The sequence below is a fragment of the Hypanus sabinus genome, chromosome 3 (assembly GCF_030144855.1).
Source record: "Hypanus sabinus isolate sHypSab1 chromosome 3, sHypSab1.hap1, whole genome shotgun sequence".
NCBI classification, from domain to species: domain Eukaryota; kingdom Metazoa; phylum Chordata; class Chondrichthyes; order Myliobatiformes; family Dasyatidae; genus Hypanus; species Hypanus sabinus.
The window spans coordinates 71,601,496-71,612,690 of record NC_082708.1 but is presented as its reverse complement, the minus strand read 5'-3'; the positions used below and the strand labels follow the sequence as shown (position 1 = coordinate 71,612,690).

The 11,195-nt window shown below is 40.8% G+C and overlaps 1 protein-coding gene across 2 annotated transcripts in view; it reads left to right on the top strand.

The window, feature by feature from the left end:
- The first annotated feature begins 4,723 nt into the window (after positions 1-4,723).
- The window catches only part of mre11a (MRE11 homolog A, double strand break repair nuclease), a 177,044-nt gene continuing 170,572 nt past the window's right edge, over positions 4,724-11,195 (top strand). Inside the window, exon 1 of one of the 2 annotated variants that reach the window (XM_059964624.1) lies at positions 4,724-10,802. The gene's annotated coding sequence lies outside the window, so the exon portion shown is untranslated. The remainder of the gene's footprint in view (positions 10,803-11,195) is intronic. The other variant, XM_059964626.1, reaches the window with a different exon arrangement.

The window sequence follows — 11,195 nt, the reverse complement described above, 5'->3', positions numbered from 1 at the left end:
CTTGTTCCTGCTTCCAAAGTGGATAACTTCACATTTATTCACATTGAATGACATCTGCTAAGTATTTGCCCACTCACCCAGCCTATCCAAGTCTCCCTGTATTCTCCTAACGTCCTCTTCGCATGTCACACTGCCACCCAGTTTAGTATCGTCAGCAAACTTGCTGATATAGTTTTCAATGCCCTCATCTAAATCATTGACATAAATCGTAAAGAGCTGTGGTCCCAATACAGAGCCCTGTGGTACCCCACTAGTCACCTCCAGCCAGTCCGAGAAACACCCATTCACTGCTACCCTTTGCTTTCTATCTGCCAACCAGTTTTCTATCCATGTTGAAACCCTGCCCCCAATGCCATGAGCTCTGATTTTACTCACCAATCTCCTATGTGGCACCTTATCGAATGCCTTCTGAAAATCTAGGTACACAACATCCACTGGCTTACCCTCGTCTAACATCCTTGTTACACCCTCAAAAAACTCCAACAGATTAGTCAAGCATGATTTGCCCTTGGTAAATCCATGCTGGCTCGGCCTAATCCTATTACTGCCATCAAGATGTGCCACTATTTCGTCCTTAATAATGGACTCAAGCATTTTCCCCATGACTGACGTTAGGCTAACAGGGCGATAGTTCTCCGTTTTCTCCTTCCCTCCCTTCTTGAAAAGTGGGATAACATTAGCCACTCTCCATTCAGACTTCTACTGTGGTCACACCCAGAGTGTAGGCTTCAGATAGCATGGATATAAGCCCTTATGGCTCAAGTTCAAATTTTTAAGTTTAATTATCATTCAATCATACATGGACATAGCCAAACAAAAGAGCATTTCTCCAAGGCCAGAGTGTAAAACACATTACCAACAGCACACTGAGGGGTGGGGGGAGAAGGTCCTATCAGGACACAGCAGCAGCAACCAGGCCTGAGCTACTGTGGCCAGCTCTGAGGCTCAGCAGGGAAGAGTAAAGTCAAGTAGAGCGATAGTGATAAGGAGATTCAATAGTTAAGGGGATGCACAGGAGGTTCTGTAGCCATGAAAGAGGTGCCAGGATGATGTGTGGCCTCTCAGGTGCTAGGGTCAAGGATATATCAGAACAGCTGCAGGTTATTCTCAAGGGGTGAGGGCAGTGAGCAGCAATGGTGCACGTTGGTATCCAGAACATAGGTAGAAAGGGGGGACAGGTCCTTGGATGTTGAGAGAGGTGATGAACTTAGTCAAGAAAGAAAAGAAAATTAAAATATATATAAAACTTAGGAAGCTATAAAGAAGCCAGAAAAGAACTCAAGAAGGGAATTAGGAAGCCAGGAGGGGCCATGAAAAGTCCACGATAAGTAGGATTAAAGAGAATCCCAAGGCATTCTATACATGCATCAGGAGTAAGAGGATAACTCAGGAGAGGGTGGGACCTCTCATGGATAAAGGGATGTGGCTGAGGTCTTTAATGAGTACTTTGCTTCGGTATTTACCAAGAAGGACTTGGAGGCCGGAGAGAACAAGGCTGCATAGATTGGTATGCTAGAGCATTTTCAGGTAAAGGAGGAGGTGGTGTTTGATCTCTTAAAGAACATTAAGATGGATAAACCCCAAGAGCTTGCTAGCATATACCCCAGGTGACTGAGGAAGGCGAGAGAAGAGATTGCTGAGGTCTTGACCTATGTCCTCATGCCCGTTCTAGCCACAAGCAAAGTTCTGAAGGAGTGGCAAGTGGTTAATGTTGTTCCATTATTCATGAAGGGAACAAAGGATGATCCTGGAAACTATAGACCAGTGAGTATCACATCAGTGGTTGGGAAGTTACTGAAGAGAATTCTTAGGGATAAGATTATGAACATTTGGAAAACCATGGCCCAATTAGGGAGAGCCAGCATGGCTTTGTGTGAGGCAAGACATGACTTGCTAACTTGACTGGGTTTTTTGAGATGGTTTCGATGGTGACTGATGAAGGTTAAGCTGGGGATATTGTCCACATGCATTTAGTCAGTTTGTGACAAAGTCCCTCATGGAAGGCTCATATGGAAGATTAAGATGCATGGGATCCATGTTGAATTTGCCATTTGGCTTTCGAAGACAAAGGGTACCTGCCGATATTCTCACTGTCATTAGTGGTGTTCTGCAGAGATCTTCACTGGGATCGCTGCTGTTTATGATATACATAATTGACCTGGATGAAAATTGAGATGGGTGGGTTAGTAAGCATCCTGATAATATAAAGATTGGTGGTGTTGTGGATAGTGTAGAAGACTGGTAAAGAATACAGTGGGGTGTAGACCATTTGTAGACATGGCTGGAGAAATGGCAGATGGAAGTGTTGCCCTTTGGTAGGTCAAATGTAAAGAGACAGTACACTGTTAAAGGCAAGATCCTGAACAGTGCTGATGAGCAGGGGGATGTTGGGTTGGGTTGGACTTTCATAGCTCCTTGATAGTGGCTACACAGGTCTGTAGCATGATTAAGAAGGACCTCACTCTCTGCTTTCTGCAGGGATCACTCCCTCCATGATTCTCTTGCTCCACTAATCTCCTCCTGGGACATATCCCTGCAAGCAACAGAAATGTCCATTTACCTCCTCCCTTAACTCCATTCAAAGCCCCAAGCAGTCCTTCCAGCTGAGGCAACATTTCCCCTGCGAATCTGTTGGGGTTGTCTATAGCAGTGGTTCTCAACACTTCTCTGCTCATAGCCCACTTGTGACTTTCATTCATCTTTTTGCCCTCACATTCCAAATGCTCTGTTAGCTGCTGAAGTATTTCTGGTCAACTGTACTAATTATTCTAATATAGAGTCAATATTTATGTTTAACAGGTTGTAGGTTTTATTATATGTTAAATGTAATGTCCCCAGTGTATTCTGTATGAAAAATAAAACTATTTCAATGCTCTGAATAAGATGCTTTATTAACAATATATTTTTCTTACAACAAAAAACACTAAATATTGTTACTTTGGATACTTAGTGAGATTCTTGTGATTGACAAAAACTAGTGAGTGTTTGAATATCTGGTTGCAACTTGGTTATAAACTAATTGAAGATAAGAATATAAGAAATAGGAGCAGGAGTCGGCCATCTGGCCCGACGAGCCTGCTCTGCCATTCAATAAGATCATGGCTGATCTGGCCATGGACACATCTCCACCTACCTACCTTTTCCCCATAACCCATAGAAAGATTACCTCTTTTCGCAGCATCGAGATGCTTATGAACTGTTGATGTCAGGTGGAGCTTGACTGAGACTACGTTCAACTAGGTAAGAGGTGGAAAATCCAATTAAAAACAACTTTGCTTTCTCTCAGAGCTGTGGAAGCTATTTTGAGTATCTCTAATTATCCAGAAATTTTGCTGGAGCTGTTATATACTCTGCAGCTCAATAAGACATTCTTGCAATGTGGTGGAAACACCATTCACATTGACCCCAAATGGATTCACCACCCGAACTGGAATATGCATCCCCAGCAGGTCTCTGAACAGAAATTCCATATCAATGTGTAGTTGTTTCAAATGACCAGATCATCAGTGTGTAATTTTACTTTAAGAGTAGCCAGTGAAGGAAGTTTCATAAACTTGTGAAATCCAATATTGCTGCTGAAAAGTTTGAGTTTTCCAAGGAAAGCGGCAATAGCAAAATATTCATTAAGTACCTCTGCTGCCTCCTCTAGTTCCATACTTTTCCACTGTCACACTTGGATTAGTCCTATTCTCTCACATCTTACGTCTCAAATTTCTTGTTGGAGTATAGAGTGATGGACTAATGTCTCCCCATGGCTGGTGAGGGTGGTTGACAGAGTAGATCTGCACTTTGAGCTGCCATTTCACAGTTCCAGGAGCTTGGGTTAATCCTGACTTCTGGTGTTCTTCCCCCCCTGCGAATATGTGTGTTTTGCCCAAGTTCTGTGATTTCTTTCCATGTTCCAAAGATGGGTCAGTTTCAGAGTCTGTTGTAAATTGCCCCTAATATGTCATTGAGTGCAGAGCTGAGGGAAATGCGAGGATGTTAAAGCAGGGATTAGCATAGGATCACTGTAGCAGGGGGATAGATCATAGCACAGATCTGGTGGGTGCAAATGCCTTTTTCAGTGCGGTGAATATACATTTCTGTGAATATTAGTGGCAGGATCACAAAACCTGGCAGTTTAGGCCGCTGACATATTAGTAGCACCTACCCCTGATATCATCCTGAAAATTCTCAGCAACTCTGTTTGGTTCAAATGACCAAGGTCAGTTATTTTAGTACTTGTTACCAATGTTGGGAGAGAAACATACTCTTCTAGAATCAAGTTACACCATTTTGCAATGACTTAGGGCTTCTTGAAAAGGAATGACCTTTTCACTGTATCGCCTATAGTTTTTAAAAGGCAAAGCTAGTCTTTCTAGTTCCTAACTAATTGGACAGCCAGCTCAATACAAACAGTAATAGATTTCTTCTGTCTGGCTTTCATTTCTGAAAATCGATAGCTGGTCAGTCCAAAGCAAGCTAACCAGTTAAAGCAAGATGGATGAGCACTGAATGATGAGTTCAACTGAGATAAAGACATCAGTATCCTTTCGCCACTCATTTCTCATTTGAATAATAATAAGTGATTTATTGATACTGAGTGGGAAATTATTTTGTTACAGCAGCAACATTTAAAAACACACTTAGCAGTGTGCAGACTTAACTAATAAAGTAAAAATAATAATATGCACAATAATAAATTACCAATGTGCAATAATAATGTATGAAAAGGTTTATTTTCACAATAAATCCTTCGTCTGTCACCTGTCAGAAAGCAGATCTCTGGAATAAGGTGAAGAATTGCATTTCTTTCAAGATGTTTTAATTTTTAACTAGCATTGGCTGATTCAGTTCAGTCATCAGAACATCATATTGTTGTACAAATAAAAATGAAGGATAAAACTCATCAAGTAAATCAAACACCTCAAGGATTAAATAAGTACTTAGAGGTAAAAATTTTCAGTGGCAGCAATGTGAAACGAACAATCTGCAACCTGTTTCACATATACTCTGATTTTCAAAATCTTACAATTTTTATTATGACTTCTATTACATGAATTGTTATTCTGACTTAGTTAATTTTTCTAGAAATCTCTTCTTGACCAGTGATGAAGAATGCTTCTGGCCACTATTGCACATTGCCATCATTTAACATTTATCTGAAATAACGACTGTGGGTCGTGCTCCTACAATTTTACCGCAGGTGCTGATGTCTAGTATGGTCTCATACTGCTTGTGCAAGTTGTATGAAATGCTTTCCCTTATGTTCTCCAAAAAAATCAAGCATCAATTTATGCTTTCACACACCATGCAATAAAAATAGTGGCTATTTCTGAGCAGAGCATTAAAAAGCTGATAAAACTTTTAAGAAATATCACTGAATAATGGTGACAAAAACCAAAATGATTGAATTGCCTAAGTGGACAAAAAAGCTAAAGAACGCTTATTAATTTTGAGCCTTATGCCAATATAACAATAAATACAGGCCAGCTAAATAAACATGCCTAATTTGGTGTGGGGAGTGTGTACTTATTCCATATCCAATTAGAAATGTTCATCTTCAGCTGCCTAGTCATTATCTTAATAAAAATCTGCTGGAAGTTATTGAAAACTGATTCAAAATACAAAACAGTTTTAGGACTTTGAGCGTTCAGGAGCAGAGGCAACAATCCGGCTGTCCTCACATACCTTCTGACTGTTGTGCATTGGGTGTTTGTAAGACAAGTGGGCAAATGTGAATTGTTTAACAACTTGTTTATGTTTTTAGTATCAAGTCTATTCATGAACACAAAAGTAATCTTGCTGAACTACTAAAAAAACTAAGGCTTCCACTGAAAATTCAGTATCCTGGTCATTAATTTTATCTTTTCCTCCAGCTTTTGGGTGAGGGATCGTTTTGCATATCAAATATAATACTATTCTCCTAAGTGAGCATACAACTATATCTACATATTCTCTACCATAAGGAATCTGTAACCTTGCCTGGTCAGTCTTTAGTTACCCTTTATAAGCAATAATCCAAGCATAAATATTTAACAGTCTTTTAAATTATTTTCCCTCCATATTCAGTTTTCAAAATGTAACAACATACACTTTGTTGTATTTTCAGAGAAGTCATTAATATTTCCATGAAATAACAAGATAATTGTAATCGTTGGAAATAAATTCAGTCTGCTAAGTTGCGTATTTCAAGAATGTCTGGAGTAGGAAATTAACCATATAACCATTTCAATATACTAACTGTAAACACTCTAAAGCAACACACACAAAATGCTGGAGGATCTCAGCAGGCCAGGCAACACCTAAAGAAATGAATAAGCAGTCGACATTTCTTGCTGAGTGTTGTTGCATGAATGAAATCACTGGAGAGAGAGTTACTGGTAGATACAAAGCAGCTTCTTTATTTGACAAAATGGTACAGCAGACATCATACCAAGCTGCTTTCGGTGGAAAGGTCTGCTGGCCCAATGTGGGCTCGATATTTATTTGCTAAACACAAAGGACAATCTTAAGTACAAAGTATAAACAATGCTTTTGAAGCTACATACAAACTTCACACCTGATTCGCATCCATCCCAGCAGAGTCTGGACTGGGCTTTTAGGAAACCATTGTTCCAAACTGAATCCACAATACATTTATTTAGCATTGTATGTGCTAAATATAGAGGACAATTCCATGTTTACAAAGTATTGATAATGCTGTCTTTGAAACTACATGCAAACCTCACACCTTCTGGTTCACAAGAGACGCCAGCATCGTCTCTGGACTGGGATTCACAGCTTTTAGGAAATGCACTGTTCCAAACTAAATCCACAATACACTGTCAAGGAACAGAAGACTGGTGGCTAAAGCCACTTGCTAAATGTAAATGACCTAAACCCAAAAATCACTCCAACACGGAGACCCTTCTTCAAGACTGGAAAGGAAGGGGGAAGACACCAGGATAAAAAGGTGGGGAGAGGGGAAGCAGAATAGCTAGCAGGTGATAAATGAAGCCAAGTGGATGAGAAAACACACTACTTTTCCCTGCTCCACAGATGAAACAGAAATACAACCCTCTACTAATTATATTAAACAGATCAGCTGCTTAATAAATTCTTCAATTATCCTTCATGCTAATAAAAGTAACTTTAAAAACTGCAAATTATCAAAACCAACAGTGTAAATGTCTACGAAGTAGCATACTGGCTACTTAAAACCAGGAAAAGCTACTCATCTCCTCTTGCAATTTGCAAAGTGGTTATATAATTGACTCTGTACACAATTAGGACGTTAGTTGTGGAAATGGCCTACCTTGCTGAGGAATTGGAATTGGGGTTGATGAATTAAAAAAGTCTGGCCTAATTTGGTACATAGACAGCATTTTGAGGACTCTAACAGCTGAAGTGAACTATATTTTTGTATGTATATAGAAAACAGAACAGTGCAGCACACGACCAGGCCCTTCTGCTCATGATGTCCAAGCCAATTTAAATTAATCCCATCTATCTGCACCTAGTCTAAATCCCTGCATTCCCTGCCTGTTAATGTGCTTGTCTAAATGCCTCTTAAATGTCATTGTCATATCTGCCTGGAAGCATGTTCCAGACATCTACCACTCTGTGAGTACAAGACCTGCCTTGTAAGTCACATTTAAGTTTTCAAAGGTTCAATGTATATTTGTTATCAAAGTATGTATGCAGTATACAACCCTGGGATTTGTCTTCCCACAGACAGCCACGAAACAGAGAAAACCAAGGATTCTGTTCAAAGAAAAACATCAAACCCCTTCCCCAGTGCAAAAAAAAGACCAAATCACAGGGAAAAATAGAAATAAAACACAAAATGCAAAAGACCAAATCGCACAGTCATTGAAAGAATCCAAGCATCCTCAGTTCAGCACAGTTTGGTTCAGTCCAGCACAGCGTCACTCGCTATCTGCAGGCCACAGTATCAGCGTGCCATGGTCAAAATCACTCAAAACAGCAACGAGAAAAGAAGCAGCCAGAACGCATCATAACATGAAGTACAGAGATTAATCCGTAAGTCCCATTGATTAATCCTTGATGAAACATTAATTAAAACTTTCCCCCTAACACTACCTTCTAGTATGTGACATTTCCATTCTGACAACCCTCTCATAACTTTATATACTTCTCTTAAGTTGACTCTTAGCCTCTGATGCTCCAGTGAAAACAATCCAAGCTTCTCCAACCTCTCCACAGAGCTAATAGACTTTCATCCAGGAAGTACCCTGGAGAACCTTTTGATTAGTCTCTCCAGAGCCACCACATCCTTCCTGGAATGTGGTAACCAGAAATGCATATTTTGTAGAAAAATACTTTTTTTAAATAATTGATGGCCAAAGCACTCAAACACATCAAATACATAAAGTGCTTTAAATATTGGGAATTAAAAGGACATGATTCATGTATTTTAATAGGTGTTAGCAATCCCATTAAAGCATTAACTGTTGTTAAAGAGGGCATTATTTCTATTTGTTACTGAGCTACTGAAGATTTGACTTTATTCAAGCTATGTCTCAAGCTATTATTCAAGTCTCAATTTTTCTTCTGAATACATATTTAAATACTTAAAGGGCTACCTGGGCCAGGGCTCCACTGAAACAGGATAATCAGTTACAGCGGATATCAATTCCAAGAGGGATTAAAAGTGTTTATGACTTGTTTATACTTCCAGAGAAACCTGATCTGTTTTACATGAATGAAACAACAATGCTGAGGCCCCCTTGTCGATGCCAACAGCTCACATTGGCTAAAGAACTAACATCAGCAAATGAAAGTTGAGACGGGGTAGCTTGCCTTGAGTGAAAGTTGTGCTAGAGCATGACCCAAGATTCTCAGGCCGGTCTTTAAAGTTGTGGATAATTATGGATAATTAATATCCCAAAGAAAACAGAAGAATGCATTGGACAAAAACATTGACGGACACCAAAAATCGATATGCCTCAGATGCTCTCTCAACTGGCACCACCCCCACTTGTCTCCTCTTGCTTTCATTCTGTGCAGACATCCCCTTTCTAGTCTCAACTCTCCTCCTTCTTCATACTTTAAACAAGTTTGATTTCGAACTCTTGAACAGTAATACTGTTTTTCTATCCACATATGCTGCTTGACCTGCTGGGTAATCTCTGTCATTACTGGAACCCGTTTAAGACTATTTTCTGATTTTCAGGCATTGCTTGACTACCAAAATTCTTTAAATTATTTAATGGCATTGGGAATAACACACTTTTTGATAGTAATATTGAAAAGCTGGATGGACTTGGGAGAATCTTGTAGAAATTCACTTGTCAGAACAATGGTTATATTCATCATTGGACAAATTTTCATTACATGTCACTTCTGTAATCTTGAGAAAAGAGATTAAAACAACTGCAAGACCTGATAGGATCAAGGCAAGGAATCATCATTGTTAGCTTCTGATTTGTGCATTGTGGTTTTGGAACTCCAATTCTCTCAGGATCTTTGACAGCATTAACATTTGTCCAGTGTCTGTCAATTGTAGCATGCAGCTCATTATGTGAACCAAAGTGCTATTTAAAGAAGCTATCAATTATTTTTGGATCAGAGGCCCAATGGCTCAGCCGCATCTATGCTGGTGCCTGGTAGTCTCCATAGTTGTTTCAAGCTGAAAATTGTCATAAGAAATTATGTAATAGATGCAGCACAAACCAACTGCTCTTATGCATTGTTAATTTGCATGTTCCTTTTGGAAAATGGATGTCTTAGAGTAGTGGTCACCAACCTTTTTAAGCCCAAGATCCCCTACCTCAGCCTTAGTGATCGACCTACTAAATCAGTTAGTCACATACATACGCACTGGGTAAAGAACGGAAATAAAACCCCGCAACCCAGAAGCAGAAATAATTATGTACACCAGGGGTCACAACCCTTTTTTGCACCGCGGACCAGTTTAATATTGACAATGTTCTTGCGGACTGGCCGACCGGGGGGGGGGGAGGTGCGGGGGTGTTAAACACGACTGGAATACAACGATACTCGAAGCAGGTTCCTGATGTCCAGTCTATTCCGCAGTTTAGTTTACGTGGCTCTCAGCACTTAGCTTCTGTCGCGCACTGCTCATGTTTTTTCCATTGTAAAAACAGCGGGTTTGTCTTTAAATGCAGGGTGCCTAAGTAGTTTGGAGTGCTTCAATGCCTTATTAGACAGCCTCCCGAACTCCAGCCTTCTGCCCGCCCGCCGCCAGACACCTCGGTCAGGTGCGGCTGGGGTGAAGTCCGGAGGTCCCCGTACCGGGGCCGTGGCGGTCACAGTCTGGAGAGAGTGCGACAGGACGTATGCCCACCCCCCTTGCAGAATCTCTCGGCCAACAAAAGTTTGCTTCAGTCGATCGCAGCGAGGCAGCTGCTCTGTTACTTACGAAACCCTGAGCCCGAATTAGGTCGTCTGCGAATATCCTGGCACTGGGTTCCCCATGAACACCCAGTGTGCTAAACAGGTTCAGAGGCGGCGCCCACCTGTCCACGCTGCAGGCTGGTAGCATCGGCACTTGCGAGTCAGCCGGTTACCCGAGGCCAAACAGTGATCCCTGGCGTGAGGGTGTCACTGCGCTTAGGCGACTGATTACCTCCCGTGCATTCAAGTTCAACAAATCATATCGTTTCCTCGCTGCCCAGTGCTTGGGGACCACTGAAGTACACTGTGTAGTGCGTGGTGAGGGAGCTACACACATATACACTGGGCAGAAAGAACGGAACTGATACCCCACCACCCGGAAACAACCTCAAAACAGTATTCGTGTATTTATTTTTACTGGGAAAGTCTCAAAGATCGATGTGTTGGCGACCACTACTGTATGTAGTTGTACCCATACATAACAGTTTGTAAAATTGGTATCCTTTTACAATTTCAGAAGAGCACAGAAATTACGCCAAACTTTTATACCATCAGCAAGTCATGGCCCCAGTGCAGTTTCTCATTTTGAGCACTACACTTGCAGGAGGAAAACAGCTCCTCAAAGAGAATGCACAGATTTACCGAAGTGGCACCCGGGATCTGAGGCCACAGGGGCTGTGATTAGTCTCCTTAGAACTGAGAAATTACAACAGATTAACTGTGTTTAAAGATAGCAACACTTTTGGTAGAGCAAATCAAAATAAATTATTTTCAGTTCAAATGAATTCTTGAGTTCACTGGGTGTGGATTGGTAAGCTGAATACTCAAAATTTAATATAACTTGCTAAAGA